The sequence below is a fragment of the Ursus maritimus genome, unplaced genomic scaffold (genome assembly GCF_017311325.1).
Source record: "Ursus maritimus isolate PB19 unplaced genomic scaffold, ASM1731132v1 scaffold_16, whole genome shotgun sequence".
NCBI classification, from domain to species: Eukaryota; Metazoa; Chordata; class Mammalia; order Carnivora; family Ursidae; genus Ursus; species Ursus maritimus.
Window position 1 is genome coordinate 5870677 of NW_024424008.1, and position 19691 is coordinate 5890367.

The window sequence follows — 19691 nt, forward strand, 5'->3', positions numbered from 1 at the left end:
CCTACGTGGGGCTTGATCTCATAACCTTGAGATCATGACCTGAGCCAAAATCAAGAGTCAGATGCTTAACTGACTAAGCCACTAAGGTGCCCCTCCACATTTTTAGCCCCAAAAGACATGAAGCTAGAAGTATCAGATATAGCAAATAAATACTCAAACAAGTTTTTTTTTTCTAATTTATCTGAACTATCATCACATAACTCTGGAAGAAATTATTATTTACTTCTATTTAGAGAGGCTGCCCTCACTGCCAGGTATGAATGAATAAAAGAATGATTCTTATATCCTAAAACATTAATGGTAACTATGATTAATTCAAACTACTACAATGTCAATTACTATTAAGAGAAATGCAATAACTTCTAATGGAGCAAAGTATGAACTTATTTGTTTATACATATCTCACAGATTCATACTTTATTAATAACATACATCTACACACATGCAGGCACGTGTGCAAATTTTAGTATACGTATCTCCATCTCTGTGTGTTTATCAAGTTACATGCTCTATATAAATAACAAACAATTTTCATTTTATTCATTCATTTAATTTCTATAGAATTCAGGTTCTCTCAAATATGCAATTTAGAAATAAGCATATCTCAGGGCACCTGGGTGGCTCAGCTGTTAAGCGTCTGCCTTCAGCTCAGGTCATGATCCCGGGTGCAGCAGCCCCTGGCCGACAGCTTATGCTAAGGATATAATAGAAAAACATGTTTGTGACCTTGCGGGCTTTAACCTAACCGTCAGGAGCACAGCAGCCAGGAACGCCCCGCTTACACAGCAGTTGGGAACGCCCAGCTCGCTCAGGGTGGAACGCTGCCCTCAGATAACGAGTGGCCAGGCATGCCTGGTCTGCTACAGGGCAGAACGCTGCCCCAACCAAAACTTGATTGCTCTTGACAATAGCCCGGGCGGTCCATAGAAACATGTTTAAGGATAGGCCTACTTGCTGAACGGTTACATCATCTAAACCCGTGACCTTCCCCGTGATGTACTACTATTCACTAGGATGTAATACGGATTATTCCCTTGATTGTCTTTGATTGTTTATTGACAATAAATACGTGAAGTTGCAGCTGTTCGGGGCGATCGCACTCTTGGCGGTGGCATGCCTAGCGGTCGTCCCCTGCACCCACGCCCTCTTTCGCAAGGTAACCTGTCTGTGCCTCGTCCTTCTCCCGAATCAATGCACTGCAGGCAGTGTTGCGGCACCCGGAGTCCTGGGATCGAGCCCCACATCAGGCTCCCTGCTCCGTGGGAAGCCTGCTTCTCACTCTCCCACTCCCCCCGCTTATGTTCCCTCTCTCGCTGTGTCTCTGTCAAATAAATAAAATCTTTTAAAATAATAAATAAATAAATAAATAAATAAATAAATAAAAATTAGCTTATCTGTAGAAATTAGCTAGGCCAAAGACATTGCATGTTCTTTCTCATAAAAGTTTTTTTAATTAAAGTGACACTAGTATATAACATTATATAAGTTTCAGGTGTACAAACTAACAAAAAAAAATTTTTTTTTTTTTAAGAGAGGGAGGGGTGGGATGCCTGGGTAGTTCAGTTGGTTAGGCGTCTGCCTTTGGCTCAGGTTATGATCCTGGAGTCCTGGGATCAAGTCCCACATCAGGCTCCTTGCTCAGTGGGGAGCCTACTTCTCCCTCTGCCTGCCACTCCCCCTGCTTGTGCTCTCTCTCTCTGAGGAAGGGAGGGAGGAAGGAAGGAAGAAAGGAAGGGAGGGAGGGAAAAAGGGAGGAAGGGAGAAAGGAAGGGAGAGAGGGAAGGGTGGGGAGGGGTAGAAGGAGAGGGAGAGAGAGGGAATCCCAGACAGGCTCCACACCCAACACAGGGCTCAATCTCATGACCCTGAGTTTACAACCCAAGCCGAAATCAAGAGTTGAATGCCTAACCAACTGAGCCATCCAGGCACCCTAGGCTTACTACAATTTTATATACTATAAACTATATACACTACAAAGTGATCACCACCAAAAATCTAATTACCAACCACCACATGATTGACCCCTTCACCTATTTTGCCCACCTCGCAACTCCCTTCTCCTCTAGGAACCATCAATCTGTTTTCTGTATCTATGAGTTTCTGTATTGTTTTGTTTGTTTATTCTGTTTTCTAAGATTCTACATATTATTGAAATCATATGGTATTTGTCTTTCTCTATCTAACTTATTTCACCTAGGTCCATCCACGTTGTCACAATGGCAAGATTTCCTTTTTTATGGCTGAATAATATTCCATTCTATGTACACCACATTTTCTTTATCCATTTGTCCACTGATAGACACTTACGTTGTTTCCACATCTTGGCTGTTGTAGATAATACTGCAATGAACACAGGGGTGCATTTATCTTTCTGAATTAGTATTTTCATATTCTTCAGTGAAATATCCAGAAGTGTAGTAGCTGAATCATATGGTAGAACTATTCATAATTTTTTTAGGAATTTCCTGTTTCCCACCAATGGTGTACAAAGGTTCCCTTTTTTTCCATATCCTCCCAAGCACTTATTTCTTATCTTTTTGATGATAGTCATTCTAACAGGTGTGAGGTGATAGTTCACTGTGGGTTTGATTTGCATTCCCCTAATAATAGGCATCTTTTCATGTGCCAATTGGCCATCTATAGGTCTTCTTTGGAAATATATCTATTTGGATCCTCTGCCCATTTATTTTTTTATTGTTGAGCTGTAGGAGTTGTTTTGTTTGTTTGTTTTTTTAAAATAATTTCTACACCCAACGTGGGGTTTGAATTCATGACTCTGAGATCAAGAGTCACATGCTCCACCAACTGAGCCAGCCAGGTGCCCCAAGTTGTAGGAGTTCTTTATATATTCTGGATACTAAACTCTTCTCAGATATATGATTCGCAAATATTTTCTCCCATTCATTGGGATGCCCTCTCACTTTGATGGTTTCCTTCACTATACAGAAGTTTTTTGGTTTGATGTAGTCCCATTTGTTTATTTTTGCTTTTGTTGCCCTTGCCTTTGGCATCAGATCCACAAACACACTGCTAAAACTTATGTCAAGGAGTTTGCTGCCTACATTTTCTTCTAGGAATTTTATGATTTTAGGTCTTACATTCAAGTTGTGAATCCATTCTGAGTCAATTTTTGTGTATGGTGTTACATAGTGGTCTAGTTTCATTCTTTTGCATTTGGCTGACTAGTTTTCCAACACAATTTATTGAAGAGACTGTTCTTCCTCCATTGTATGTTCTTGGCTCCCTTGTCATAAATTAATTGTCCATATATGTCTGACTTTATTTCTGGACTCTCAGTTCTGTTCCATTGATCTGTGTATCTGTTTATAATCCCAATACCATACTGTTTGATTACTATAGCTTTAATAGTAGAGTTTGAAATCAAGAAGTGTGATACCTCTGGTTTTGTTCTTCTTTCTCAAGACCACGTTGGCTATCTGGGATTTTTTATGGTTCTATACAAATTTCAGAATTATTTGTTCTAGTTCTGTGGAAAATGCCACTGAAATATTGACAAAAATTGCACTGAGGGGCACCTGGGTGGCTCAGTCAGTTAAGCATCTGCCTTCAGCTCAGGTCATGATCGTAGGGTCCTGGGATGGAGCCCTGCATCAGGCTCCCCACTCCGTGGGGGGCCTGCTTTTCCCTCTCCCTCTGCCTGTTGCTCCCCCTGCTTATGCTCTCTCTAATAAATAAATAAAATCTTTTTTAAAAATTGCATTGAATCTACAAATTGCTTTGGGTAGTATGGACAGTTTAAATAATATTAACTCTTTCAGTCCATGAGTACAAAATATCTTTCCATTTATTTGTGTCTTCTTTGTTTTCTTTCATCAATGTCTTACTGTTTTCAGGGTACAGGTGTTTTGCCTCCTTGATTAAATTTATTCCTAGGTATTTTGTTTTTTTGATACAATTGTAAATGGGACTACTTTCTTATTTTTTCTTTCTGATAGTTCATTATTAGTGTATAGAAATGCAATAAACTTCTGTATATTGATTTTGTATCCTGCAACATTACTAAATTCATTTATTAGTTCTAACAGATTTTTGGTGGAGACTTTAGGATTTTCTACGAACAGTGTCATGTCATCTACAAATATAAAAAGTTTCACTCCTTACTTTCAATTTCAATGCCTTTTATTTTTTTCTTGTCTTATTGCCATGGCTAGGGCTTCCAATACTATGCTGAGTAAAAGTGGCATCTTTGTTTTGTTCCTGATCTTAGAGGAAAAGCTTTCAGCTTTGTTTCTGTTTTTGTTTTTTAATGTAAGCTCTACTTCCAATGTGGGGCTTGAACTCACACCCCCAAGATCAACAGTCACATGCTCTATCAACTGAGCCAGACAGGTGCCCCAAGCTTTCAGTTTTTCACCATTGAGCAGGATGTTAGCTCTGGGTTTGTCATATATGGCCTTTAGTATACTGAAGTACATCTTCTCTATACCCACTTTGTTGAGAGTTTTTATCATAAATGGATGTTGATTTTTGTCAAGTGCTTTTTTTTTTTTTTTGGCACTTACTGAGATTTTTTTTTAGCTTTCATTTTGTTAAACTACATTGACCATATTAAAAAGAAGAATATGACATATCAAATGGAAAATTTATCCTGGCTGAAATTAAAATCTCTGGAACACATTCAACATATTCAAAAATCCTCACGGGAAAAGTGAAGGAATACTTGAACAGTCTGTTATCCCTAAAAAGCAAAAAAGTATTTAACATTCAAAAATAATATAACTCAAGGGGCGCCTGGGTGGCGCAGTCATTAAGCGTCCGCCTTCGGCTCAGGGCGTGATCCCAGCGTTCTGGGATCGAGCCCCACATCGGGCTTCTCCGCTGGGAGCCTGCTTCTTCCTCTCCCACTCCCCCTGCCTGTGTTCCCTCTCTCACTGGCTGTCTCTCTCTGTCAAATAAATAAATAAAATCTTAAAAAAAAATAAAAAATAAAAAATAAAAAAATAATATAACTCAAGCACTACTTGAGAAAAGTTACCTAAGTAAGTCTTAAAACAATAGTGGTAACTACCAAAAAATTCATGATTTATGAAGTTAATATTAAAAAATAACAACTATAAGATAATTCAAGATGCTTATGTGACTGTGCTGCCATCTTAGGTAAAGCCTACTAAGGGACATTTGGAAAGAGCAGACAGCTTGGAGATCTTAACACTTGACATAGTTAGATTCCAAGATGGCTCTATTGCCACACTCCCCTCTTCACAGCTCCAGAGTATTCATAATGAGAAAGGAATGGCCAGCAGCCATTATCTTCCCCCCTACTCCTATCAATATACTTATACATTGACTCAGCCTCCCTCATCTCCAACCCTAATAATCAAAGTACTTCAGGAAAATCAAACTTAGCTTATCAGGAAAAAAGCTGAGAATAAATCATAAATCATTTAGTGGTTATAATAAAGATCTGATCTATTTATACTAAAAGTTCTCTTTTTAGGGAAAGTTCCTGTTAAGGGTGGGGGAGCAGGAAAAGGATGGCAACCTGGGGGCGCCTGGGTGGCTCAGTCGTTAAGCATCTGCCTTCGGCTCAGGACATGATCCCAGAATCCTGGGATCGAGCCCCACATCGGGCTCCGCTGGGAGCCTGCTTCTTCATCTCCAACTCCCCCTGCTTGTGTTCCCTCTCTCGCTGGCTGTCTCTCTCTGTGTCAAATAAATAAATAAAATCTTAAAAAAAAAAAAAAAAAAAGGATAGCAACCTGGCTGCCATCTGACCTAAGTAAATTGTTCATTCAAAATTCATTCCACAAGTATCTACTAGGGGTCTTTTATGTGCCAGGTATTTTACTAGAGACAAAAAAAAAAAAAGAGTAGGATACAGTTCCTGTCTTAAAAGAGCATACAGTCAAGTACAGAAGTCAGCAAAATAATCAGCACAAAAAGTATCTATTTTTTAAATATGTTAAAATATCCGTATCTCTGGCCAATTAATATGAAAACATTCAGGGAACTCAATAAAAACCATATCCAGGGTGCCTGGGTGGCTCAGTTGGTTAAGCGACTGCCTCAGGTTCAGGTCATGATCCTGGAGTCCCAGGATCGAGTCCTGCATCAGGTTCCTTGCTCAATGGAGAGTCTGCTTTCCCCTCTGACCCTCCCCCATCTCGTGTTGTCTCTCTCTCTCTCAAATAAATAAAATCTTGAAAAACAAAAAACACCATATCCAGCTGAAATGTTGTGAAATATGCCTAAATACTATGTACATGTATAAAGAACACATCTATGTAAAAATAACAAATGCCATTTTTGAGTACTTTCTCTGCTAGGCAGAAGACCCTACTTATGAGTTCATTTAATCCTCAAAAATCTTAGGAAGCAGGGACTACTGTTACTATTACTGTTACTGTTACTGTCTCTAGTTGCTCAAATTGTGTCCTCTCTTGTTTTGTACTTTTGCAGTGAGGACATGCATGAGGTAATGTAACTGGCTGGTCACAACTGAGCATAAATTGAGTCAGACAACCTGAGTTTGAATTTCTTAACCACCTACTGGAGTGTGACTGTGGACAAATCAATTTATCTTCTGCACACCTGGGATAATAGTAACTAGAGACGTCTCAGTCAAGCACTGAGCACTGAGGCCTTAAAGGACTAGGATATGCCAATCATTATTGGTAGGGAAGGATATCCCTGTCATGCAGGATACCAAGACTGCAGGATACAGGTAATGAAGATTTCAGATTTCCTCTGCCAATGACACTCTTCAAATACCATGAGGCATCCTGGGTATGAATTTGAAGCCAAACTACTGAAAGATTAAACAGAATGACATGACCATTTTATTGAAGACAAAACTTACTCTCGTTATACGTCCAGGATCATGTAAGTCTTCTTTAACAAATGAAAATCCCTTTAGAAATTTCCTTTACGTCTACCCCACCCTCAACTTAAAAATATATAATCAATCTCTCCTCACAATCACAGTGCAGCAATTTTTGCCCACGGGTCCTGTCCCCCGTGCTATAATAAAACACCTTTTTGCACCAAAAAAGTATTACCCTGGTAGCAGTATAAAACTAGCCAGAGAAGAATTTAACCAAAAACAGGTATAAGGAGGTTCCTATAGCAGATTATTAGTTGTCTCCTAATAGCTACAATGATGATGGTGGTGGTGGTGGTGGTGGTGATAGAAGTTCCAATTTTAAGTAGAGATATGGGTCACATTTCTCAGTATCCCTTCAGCTAACTTTCAACCAAAGGAGGTGATGTGGGCCTAAAGGGAAGGAGTCATCCCACTTCCCCACTTCATCCATCCTCTTTCTTACTTGGCACACGGATGTGATAGGGGTACAATGTTAAATATAAAGCTGGAAGCAGCCTATACAAACCCAAAACTGTCTAGACCCAGACCTTTACGTCAAAGAGAAATAAATTTCTATACTGTTGACATTTATGTTAGGTCTCTACTACAGGCAGCCAAACCTCTATCCAAACAGAGCGTTCTTTGTAATAATGGAAAAGAAACCGAACTATGGCAGTGACTGTAGGAAAAGAAAGAAAAAGAGGAATGTGAGAAAAATTTAAGAAGAAAAATAAAACACTTTCAAGTGAAAATGAGGGGAAAAAGGGAAAGTGTGGCAAGTTTCTGATTCGGGTGAATGACCAAGGTGAAAAGGTTTAGAAGAACCAGGGATGTTTACTCAACAATGTTGAATTTCCAATTCTGGTAAGACATTTAGGTGGATTTTTTTTTTCTGTAGGCAGTTCCACCTCCTAGTCCCCACCTACATACCCTTGCTAGTATCCTCTTGATGCCTTGAGGCTGTCCATAGCAGCCCAATGATTACAAATTTAGTAGGTTTCATACTAATAAGGATGTGAGCCTTTTTTTTTGAAGATTTTATTTATTTGAGAGAGAGAAAGAGTCAGCAAGAGAGAGAGAGAAGAAGCTGGGAGAGGGGCAGAGGGAGAAGCACACTCCCCACTGAACAGGGAACCCAATGTGGGGCTCCATCCCAGGACCCTTGGATCATGACCTGAGCCAAAGGCGGATGCTTAACCGACTGAGCCGACTGAGCCACCGAGGAGCTGCCGATGTGAGCCTTTTAAATGAATTTTCCATTTCTCAGCTAGTGAGGCTGATCAAGCATAACAAAAGTATAAATTCCTCAAGAACAAAGCAAATACCCACCCCCCAACCCCACCAATCACTCAATAGACACTTGACTGAATGGTTTAAAGGAAACCATTTGGCACTTCACTTATGAAAAGCTGCTACTCTTTCTCTGAAGGAGAGGAGTCTAGTTTTTTTCCTAAATGCTCTACTCCTATTAATAGAACCTGAAAAGAGGGGCGCCTGGGTGGCTCAGTGGGTTACACATCTGCCTTCGGCTCAAGTCATAATCCCAGAGTCCTGCAATCAAGTTCTGCTTTGGGCTCCCTGCTCAGCAGGGAGTCTGCTTCTCCCTCTCCCTCTCCCTCTGTGCTCTCCCTCTCTCTCTGTGTCTCTCTCTGTCTCAAATAAATAAATAATCTTAAAAAAAAAAAAAAAAAGAACCTGTAAAATAGAACCTTCAGTATCTGGCTTGTTATTGTAGCATGATGTCTAGCACACAACAGCCAATAAACATTTCTTGAATAAACAAATAATTAAACAGTATATTTACCTGAGGATCCCCCAATTTCAACAGAGGATTGTGCACAGTGTAAGAACATAAGCCTTGGACTTAAAAAAAAAAAAAAAAAAAAAAAAAAAACCAGGATTGAGAGACTGATGCCACCAGTTCCAGCTATATAACCTTAAGCAAAGTACTTGGTCTCCAAGTCTCGGTAACTTTACCTACCTTATGTATTTGCTGAGAGAAATTAATGATAAATAAGTTTGGCATATGGTATTTGATAAATGACAGCCATATTAATGGAAACTATGCATGCCATCTTTCAAACAATTAAAAAAGGCCAGAGAATGTTATCATATAATCTCCTGAAATATACTATGGTAACTTTATCAAATGCTATAGCGTTTTCAAATATCCTTCATGCTTCTACAACCATATTTCTCAAACACACAATCTGAACAACAGTAGTGAAAGAAAATTTTGGGGACATAGAAGAGTAGTACAGTTAACTTGTGTTTTTAAAAGCCTTCAGTTTTTCACCAATCTAAATCAATCTTTATTGTTTCAGAAAGAATCTCAATTCTTTTCTCCTTTAAAAAAATGAGTTTTATTAATCTAATCCTGTGTGGATCTTGATTTATTCAAACTAAAATTATTTGGTGAAACATCTGTCTCAAAAGAAAAACAAGTAACATTCTTTTCAAATTCCATAAAACCGCGTGGGATAATTATATAAAGCATTTGTAAAATTCACTCCAGTCCCAACTGCTACTTTCCATTGCAAATTAATTTTCATACTATTATTTTTCCAAGCTTGTTCTGACACTTGATTATTTCTCTAAATGTAGCTAGACTTAGCTTAAGCTGGAAAAAAACAAAGCACGGATTTTTACCTACAAGCAGATGTCGTTAAGTATAAACAGATTTTTTTTCAGTTAAAAATTTGCCCCCAAACTAGTTATTTTCTTTAAACAAGAATCTTCAGTTTCAAGTTTTTAAATCCATATTTTAAATAAAGTGTAATGATAGGATATTGGCTTGAGGAGAAAATAAACTGAGATGTCAAGTTCCCAAACAAATTAATTGTTTTCTTCAAATCATGGTGCTGACCTTGTAAATTAATAAAATATACAAACAGCTACAGACAATGGATCAAGTGAAAAGAAGTAATCTACAGAATGATCTCATTGATGGAAAATGGAAAGATACAAATTCTTTCTCCTAACTCAGACTATTTGGGAGATCACTAAAAAGAAAGTTCTACAAATCTGTCTACTTGATAAATACCAACTAAATAATTATTCACCTCCCATTAGATAGTCTGCTAAAATAATATAAGTATCTCTGCCGAAAGGATTTTTTTCCAGTTTCAAAGATTTGTCTATTCATAGAATATTGGGATTTATTTGGACCATGCCCTCAAGGAAATCAGTCTAGATAAATTAGACAAACACAAAAGAGAAGAGCTTGTAATTTTCAGAACTCAAATTACTGGTTTTAAATATGTTTTGGACATGATAAAGGCCAAAGACAAGCAGCAATCTATAACATTTCAGAGATATAATTTGCATTAGGTATAAATAACATCTGATATCCCTGCTCCAGTTCCTTAGCATTCTCACCTTCATGAAGCTATTCAGTTTACTCTGTTGCAGCTTAAGCCATAAATCTTATTAAGTGACTTTTTTCTGATTAAAATCCCCCTGAAGGAAATGGGAGTATGAATTAACACAATCTCTCTGGAAGAGAATTGAGCAATACACCTCAAAACTGGGGGTTTTTTTGTTTTTTTGTTTTTTAATGTTCTTTTGGCTTTCAAAAATGGCTGGAACCAGAAATTTAAGTGATGTTTCTAAAGCTCTGTCTCTCTCTCTCTCATGTTTTGGCTATCTTTGACTCTGTTCAATATTCAGCCAGACTCTCTAAACACAGTAGGGAAAATACACATTGGCAGCCCCAACTAAGTCACAGTCTCCTACTTTAGTCATCCTTGTAGAAAGAGAGTATCTTGTTCCTTCCAAAAGAAAAGATCCAGAGATGGGTCTAATTAGCCCAGTTTACGATAGGGGGTGGGAGTAACCAGGACTAGCATTTTCCCTGGGACTACAAGAAAGAGAAGACATGCTTCCCAAAGGAAAGGATGTTGGACAAAAAATTAACATATGTTCATATAAATAAACATATCCTTTGATCCAGCAATTCTACTTCTAGAAATTAAAATTTACACTATTATTGTGTCCCAGACTATTTTTATTATTTATTTTATTTAAAATCAATTAATTAACATGGTATATTATTAGTTTCAGAGGTAGAGTTTAATGATTCATCAGGTGCGTATATCACCCACTGTTCATTACATCAAGTGCCCTCCTTAATACCAGTCATTCAGTTACCCCATCCTTCCACCCACCTCCCCTTCAGCAACCCTCAGTTGATTTCCTATAGTTAAGAGTATCTTATGGTTTGTCTCCTCTGATTTCATTTTATTTTTCCCTCCCTTCCCCTATTTCATCCGTTCTGTTTCTCTAAAACCATAAGATACCTAGGAATAAACCTAACCAAAGAGGCAAAGGATCTGTATGCAGAAAACTACAGAACACTCATGAAAGAAATTGACGAAGACACAAAGAAATGGAAAAACATTCCATGCTCATGGACTGGAAGAACAAATATTGTTAAAATGTCTATGCTACCTAGAGCAATCTACACATTCAATGCAATCCTATCAAAATACCATCAACTTTTTTCACAGTTGGAACAAATAATCCTAAAATTTGTATGGAACCAGAAAAGACTCCTAATAGCCAAAGGAACGTTGAAAAAGAAAACCAAACTGGTACATCACAATTCTGGTACATCCACAATTTTTTCATGTGTCTGTTGGCCACCTGCATGTCTTCTTTGGAGAAGTGTCTGTTCACGTCTTCTGCCCATTTATTGACTCGATTATTTGTTCTTTGGATGTTGAGTTTGACAAGTTCTTTATAGATTTTGGATACTAGCCCTTTATCTGATAGGTCATTTGCAAATATCTTCTCCCATTCTGTCGGTTGTCTTTGGTTTTGTTGACTGTTTCCTTTGCTGTGCAAAAGCTTTTTATCTTGATGAAGTCCCAATAGTTCATTTTTGCCTTTGTTTCCCTTGCCTTTGGAGACGTGTCTAGCAAGAAGTTGCTGCAGCCGAGGTCACAGAAGTTGTTGCCTGTATTCTCTAGGATTTTGATGGATTCCTCTCTCCCATTCAGGTTTTTCATCCATTTTGAGTCTATTATTGTGTATGGTGTAAGGAAATAGTCCAGTTTCATTCTTCCACATGTGGCTGTCCAATTTTCCCAACACCATTTGTTGAAGAGACTGTCTTTTTTCTATTGGATATTCTTTCCATCTTTGTCGAAGATTTGTTGACCATAGAGTTGAGGGTCCATTTCTGAGTTCTCTGTTCTGTTCCATTGATCTGTGTGTCTGTTGTTGTGCCATACCATGCTGTGTTGATGATTACAGCTTTGTTTTTTTTTTTAAGATGTTATTTATTTATTTATTTATTTATTTATTTGAGAGAGAGAGGGCACAAGCAGGGGGAGTGGGAGAGGGAGAAGGAGGCTCCTCACTAAGCAGGGAGACCAATAAAGGGCTCAATCCCAGGACTCGGGGATCATGACCTGAGCCGAGGTCATGAAATGAAATCAGAGGAGACAAACCGAGGAGCCATGACCTGACTGAGCCACCCAGGTGCCCCTCAATCCCATGCTTTTAACTACTAAACTTTACTGGCCTCTCTCTTTTCTACTTATCCCAAGAAATTAAAGATGAATGAAAAGATTAGGTAGGAGGATTCATCACAGGACTGTTTTTAACAGCTAAAATTAAGAAATAACCAAAATGTCTAATCATAAGAGATTAATTGGTAAAATGATTATATGTACATCAAATTATATGTTAAAATAATAAAAACACTTTCTAGCTAATAAAAGTTAATGCTATCATATAATATATATTTAGAATATGGAAAGCTGCCAGTAATATGCAGTTAACTTTAAAAAACACAGAGGCACCTGGGTGGTTCAGTTGGTTAAGCATCAGACTCTTGATCTCAGCTCAGGTCTTGGTCTCAAGATTGTGAGTTCAAACGCCACATCGGGCTCCATGCTAGGTGTGAAGCCTACTTAAAAACAAACAACCAAACAAACACACAGACTGCATAAATGAATAGATGCTATGAACTTGTTTCATAAGAAGTAAAATAAAAATATAATACACAGCACAGGGAATACTGTAATAATATTTAATATTATTATTAAATAATATGACAGATGGTAACGACTTACAGTGGGAATCATTTCATAACGTATGAAAACATCAAATCATTATGATGTATCTGAAATGAACAGGATACCGTATGTCAATTATATTTCAATTCTAAAAAAATCATGCTGGAAAAAATGATACTTAGAAATCACAAAAATCTCAGGAAAACCATCTGTTGAAACGTCAGTAGTATACCACTTCACACCCAGTAGGATGGCTAAAATCAGACAGATAACAAAAGAGCAGCAATTGCAAAGTCAAGAAAACAATCTTGATTCCTTTAGAGAATGGCTAGTAGTTCACTATAGTTGAGGGTTACTTATTTGTCAATTATTAGCTACTCACATAATTTCCTTAAGTCTTTCAATAATTTCTTCAATAGCTTCAAACCTCATGATATACAAATATAAATAACTCTTGGGAAAATGGTGATTTCATCACACCATTTCTCTAAAATTGTCCATTAAAAAAAATAAAAAATCCCCAGTGAGCCTCTATATAATACGTGCATAGGAGAAAAGAACAGTTATGCTGTTTTGGTTTGAATTTTTTAATCAGATGCTTTGGTAACTAATCATTGTTTAATCATTAGTAGAAAAAACAGACTCATTACACAAAAGTGTAAAAGGAAAGTGATAGGAGGTCCCTTGAGAGTCCCTCAACGCTCTCCTAGCCGCCTGTTGAGCCCAGCACCCAGCCATGGCTTGCCCCTGGATCAAGCCACTGGCCTCCTGGTGGCCATCTTCCACAAGTACTCAGGCAAGGAAGGGACAAGAACACCCTGTCCATGAAGGAGATGAAGGAGCTGATCCAGAAAGAGCTCACCACCTGCCCGAAGCTGCAGAATGCAGATAATGCAAAGGTGATGGAGAGCCTGGACCAGAACAAGGATCAAGCAGTGAACTTCCAAGAATCTGTCACCTTCCTGGGGGCCATTGCATTAATCTACAGTGACAACCTCAAGGGCTGAAAATAAGTCAGGAAGGCAGAGACACTCTCTGTCGGGCCTAAGTCAAACCCAGCAGTGGGTAATTGTACAAAAACAAATTTTTTTGATCAAAAAAAAAAAAAAAGGTGATAGGATAGCTTTTAGAAAACATTATTTCAGTTTAACTGTACAAATTAAATCAGTCCAGGATTTAGATGTTTGGGGATTTGAACTATTATTTTTTAAAAGCTGCTTCAACTAACATTCATGCTTACTAAGTAATAAAAATGGTATCATTATTTGTTCAGATTAAAATCAAACAGGAAAGATTACAAAGCATTAATTAAAAACAAATATGAACACACAGTTCTACAGAACTTATTTTTCTTTTAAAATTAACAGAAAATGTGACGCTTGTTTAGCCGCACTTTGAGTTGTATGTGAATGTTATGACCATGTTTCTAGGTAACATCCAAGTTTTGTCTATGCTGAGAACATGGGTGGAAAACAGGTACAAATACAAAGATGCCCTCTTCCCACACTTCTGTATATGGTATATTCCCTTTTCCTATGCTGAATTCTAATAGAGCAGACCAGTTGGTGCTGTAGTTTAAGGCCCGTGGTTAAGGAATGAAATGTCTCCTGAAGCACAGTCTTGACACAATCATCCAGAAGAGACAGATCCTTGGACAGGAAACTAGAACCAGGAAAGTGTACCTTAAACAGATCTGACAGGAATGGACTGTTTGACCCCCATCTAAGGCCTAGACTTAAGGAAACATGTTAAAAGGAAAAACAACATCGATCATCTGATGGCAGGCCAGAAACGAGCTAGGACAGTATCTTTTGGAGACCACAAACCAAACAGAACTAAACTACACCTAGCAAACCAAATGACTGACCTGAAAGTTACTCTCTGGCTTCACTATCCTTGTTTTGTTTTCAGCCTTTAGAAAACTCTCATTTCAAGGGTGCCTGGCTGGGCAATAAAAAAGAAATGATGGGTGGAGAGGTCCAGAATGTTAAGAAAAAAATGACATTCCATAAGAACAGTAGAGAAACAACCATGTGGTGGCTTTCCTTCTATTGCCAACCTTGAAAGACTGGGGTTTTATTTTATTACAAGAAATATATACACACATATAATGGAATATTACTCAGCCATAAAAAAGAATGAGATCCTGCCATTTGCAACAACATGGATGGGTTATAATGCTAAAGTCAAATAAGTCAGTCAGAAAAAGATGAATACCATATGATTTCACTCATATGTAGAATTTAAGAAACAAAATAAATGAACAATCAAAGAAAAAAAGAGACAAACAAAAAACAGACTTTTAAATGTAGAGAACAAAGTGGTGGTTGCCACTTGGTTGGGGGCATGGATTGCTGACCAGGAGGATGAAGAGTACACTTATCATGATAAGCACTAATGCAGAGAATTGTTGAATCATTATTTTGTACACCTGAAACTAATACGATACTGTATGTTAATTATACTTCAATAAAAAAATAGTAAATAAAAAATAACTAGAAAATTTCTATACAAGTATCTAGAATGAAATTAACTGTGACAAGTCTTAAGAGATAGGTACCACAGTCAAGATTCAGCACCCTTCTGTAATGTTTAAAATGTTTATAACAAGTATGTATTACTGTAGCAAATAAAATATGAAACAATTTAGTAACAGACCAGTTGAGTAAAAGCATGAAGGTGCTGATATACTAGAACCATGACAGTATGAATCAAAAACAGGGTAGAAAAGTAGATGAGCAGAGTTTCTACTCATCTGGACAAAAGAATTCAAGAGCCAAGCAGAAAAAGATCAGTCAGAAACTAGGGCTCCAAGTAGGGAAAGTCAAGATGAGTAAAACAAGATGCACAGATTATAAAGAAGACCTGACCACAAGCCTAAAATCAAAGGCAATTAACCTGCTTCCTAGGAAAGCAAGCACTTTTCCCCAGTTCTCCTATAGAAATACTTTTAAACTTTCTATGTAACAGGTTTTTTAAACTTTGTTTTCCAAAGTATCAACTATTTAAACTCCAGAGATAAAGTGCAGAAGGACAAGAAAATAATGCAATGAAGTGATTGGACTATGAAAACAGCTAAGAAAAAAAAAGTTTTAGCTGTTCTAATATAATTTTCATTTAATACTTATCAGTTCTCCTGTTCAGGTCCCAACATTATTACTTTTCAGTTCTCCTTTTCCAGTCCCAATATTTCAGCCAAATTGAGAATCTACCCATTGTTTATCACTTCAGTGCTTTTGCCACTACTACTGTCCCTAACCTGAAAATCCCTCCCTATTGCTCTCCCTCATTCTTCTTCACTCCCCAGTCCCTACAATATATTTATAAAGAAAAATTTTTATTTAAAGTCAGAAAATCAATTTCAAGTCCCATTAAATTCAATTAAAAATCAGTATGAAAGTGAGCAAATTATTTAACTTTGATGGACTCCAGGGTAACTCACTGTGTTACTGTGAAGAGTCCGTGAGATAATGTATGTGAAAATTCTCAATATTTTTTTTAATAAATGACCTGATGATCCAATCTGATAGCGTGCCTATAAAGGAAATTCCTAAAGTAACAAATGTAAGCTGTGTGACACATCTAAAGAAAATACTGATTGACTTTACCAACACAATAATATGGAGAGAACAAGCAGTAAAATTTATCTATCTATCTATCTATCTATCTATCTATCTATCTATCTTAAAACAGACTCCATGCCCAACATGGGGATTGAACTAACCCTGAGATCAAGGGTCACATGCTCTACTGACTAAGCCAGCCAGGCAACCCAGCGCAGGTAAAATTTAGAACAAAGAACATACATAGATCTAAACCTTTCTAAACTATGTGCAATATATATATTCATATTCCAAAGAACTCTGAGTCTTCTATAGCATATTACTCACCCAAATATTTAGACTGAATGCTGTTTTAATTTGTAATATTGTAAGAATGTTTTTAATATATTTGGTTTCTAAAAGCATAATGTATTACAAAATTACTTGTCTTATATTTAACACTGCTCTATCTAGATACATTTCCTAATACTTAGAAACAGCAAGCATTATAAAAACTTTATGAACTATCATGTACACAGGTTGACTAGTGTCCCCCACAAAATTCCACCCGAACCCCAGAATGTGATCTTATTTGGAGATAGGGTTTTTGTTGATGTAATTAGTTAAGGATCTCAAGATGAAATCATGCTGGATTTAGGGTGCACCCTACATCCAATGATTACTGTCTTTTTTAAGATTTTATTTATTTTTTTTATTTGAGAGAGAGAGAGAGAAAGAGAGCACAAGCAGGGGGAGGGGCAGAGGGTGAGAGAATCTCAAGCAGACTCCTTGCTGAGCATGGAGCCTAACAAGAGGCTCAATCCCATGACCCTGAGATCATGACTGGAGCAGAAACTAAGACTTGGATGTTGAACCAACTGAGCCACTCAGGTGCCACTGATTACTGTCTTAATAAGAGAAAGGAAAAGGAGATGTGGACACAGAGACAAAAAAGGCGGCCATGTAAAGATGAGGCGGAGAGCAGAGTGATGCTGTCACAAATCAAGGGAAGCCCAGAGCCACCTGAAACTGGAAGAAGCGAGGAAGGGTCCTTCCCTGGAGTCTTCAGAGGGAGCACTGCCCTCCCAGCACCTTGATTTCAGACTTACGGTCTCCAGAACTGTGAAAGAATAAGTGTTGTTTCAAGCCAATAAATTTGTAAGATGTGTTATGGCAGCCTTAGGAAACTCATAGTGCAGACAGCTAACCTGTAGCTACCTTCACTGTAAAGTGAAGATTATTTCTCTGGTACTTCCTATAATAGCGTTAAGGCTCCCTTAAAATACAAGTTTTTCTTTTCTTAATCTTTTGTTCCTATATTCTAGAATAATCGATTATCTGTAAAACCATCATAACATTTTTTTAAAAATCTAGCCTGACTGAATTCATCTAAACTTAGGCAGTAGTTGTATGAAATATTTCCATAGGCAAAATTACTTTTTCATTCATTTTTTTTTTCAGTAAATAATGAAACATAGATATCACTAAAAAAACCTCTAGGGGCGCCTGGGTGGCTCAGTTGGTTAAGCGTCTGCCTGCCTTTGGCTCAGGTCATGATCCCAGGGTCCTGGAATCGAGTACGGCATCCGGCTCCTTGCTCAGCAGGGAGACTGCTTCTCCTTCTCCCTCCCCCTCCCCCTCTCCCTCCCCCTCTCCCTCTCCCTCCCCCTCTCCCTCCTCCCTCCCCCTCTCCCTCTCCCTCTGTGACAACTTTGTGGGTGGTGGCAAGTAACACAGGCACTTAACTTACAACTCTAACATTTTATGAAATGCAAAGATCTTGATTAAGTCCACATGTCACTGATCTCTCTGCCATACCTGACACTGAGAAATGTTCTTTCACTTTCTATGACTCACTTTGTAGGACTCTGGATTTCCAACACAGAAAACTCTAATTTATAATAGTTTAACCATACAAAGTTATAATCTTTCATGTCAAAAAAAAAAGAAAGAAAGAAAAGAAAAGAATCAGGGCACCCGGGTTGCGTGTCTGCCTTTGGCTCAGGTCATGATCCCAGGGTCCTGGGATCAAGCTCCACACTGGGCTCCTTGCTCAGCGGTGAGCCTGCTTCTCCCTCTCCCTCTGCCACTCCCCCTGCTTGTGCTCTCTCTCTCTCTCTAATAAATGAATAAAATATTTTTAAAAAAATTCAGAGGGCAGTTATGACAATCCCACTATAAGTCATTAGGACCCAGGTTCTTTCTAGGGTGTGGGTCCTCATCTACATGGCCAAGATGCCTACTGGAGCTCCAGTCTTTATAGCAGTAGGCCAATCTCAGGAAAAGAGAAAAACTAAACTAGGAAGGTACATTCTTTAAGCACCATTTTTTAAGAGCATTTTTGGGATGCTGAGCTCATTTCCACTTACATCAAACTGGCCAGAACTTATTCACGTTTATATTTCTTAGAAACTTTAAAATGAGAAGGGGCAAAAAAAAAAAAAAAAAAAAAAAAAGGAAAGGAAAGAAAAGAAACAAAACTTGAAAACTGTCCCTCTTCTGCATGGCCACATGACCAACCTACAATCAGGGGCTCTAACAACCTGGAGGAGAGGAATGGCTACTGAGGAAAACTGAATGTCTCTCCCAAACTTTCCAACCCTTCTTCTGTGACTGCTTTTATTTTCCATCCTCCTAGCAATAGATTCCCCAAAACTCAGTCTTTGGTCCTCCATTCTTCCACTCCACACCAACTTTCTGAGGGCATTCACAGTGTCATAGCTCTGTCAAGATGACTCTCATGTCTTTGTGCCCAGCCCCTACCTGTCCCATTTTCTGAAGTCTCCATTTGAATGGCTGTGAAGTAAAACCCCATCATCTTCCAAGTCCACAAAGAAAAATAAGAAATGTCAAGAGAAAAATAGTTTCAATCGCTTTAAGTCATGGTACCTCTGACTTCTCTTTCCACTTCCCACAAGCCATGGGAGGCAGGTCACAGTGAGCTTCTAAAAAGAAAATAAATTGGACTCTGTGAGGCTTATACAACATATGACTTAGGATGCACATTTATCAAACTGGCTTTGGCCCCCCACAACTCTACTGTAATGTTGTAAAGTCACTATCCTTATTTTCAAGTCCATGAACCGATTTGCCATAGACTGACTGTGTCCCCCAAAATTCATACGTTAAGACCTAACCCCATTGTGCTAGCATTTAAAGGTAGAGCCAAAGTGAGGGTACTTGGAGCCCTCATGAATGAGATCAGTGCCCTTATAAAATAGGCCCCAGAGATTTCCCTTGCACCTTCTACCATGTGAGGATATGATGGGAGACCTCTGTCTATGAGCCAGGAAGCCAGCCCTC

At 38.1% G+C, this 19691-nt stretch overlaps 1 protein-coding gene and 1 pseudogene across 1 annotated transcript in view; one reads left to right on the forward strand and one right to left on the reverse strand.

The window, feature by feature from the left end:
* The window catches only part of SBF2 (SET binding factor 2), a 452940-nt gene that overhangs the window by 423971 nt on the left and 9278 nt on the right, over nt 1-19691 (reverse strand).
* On the forward strand, nt 7118-13881 carry LOC103656439 (annotated as a pseudogene).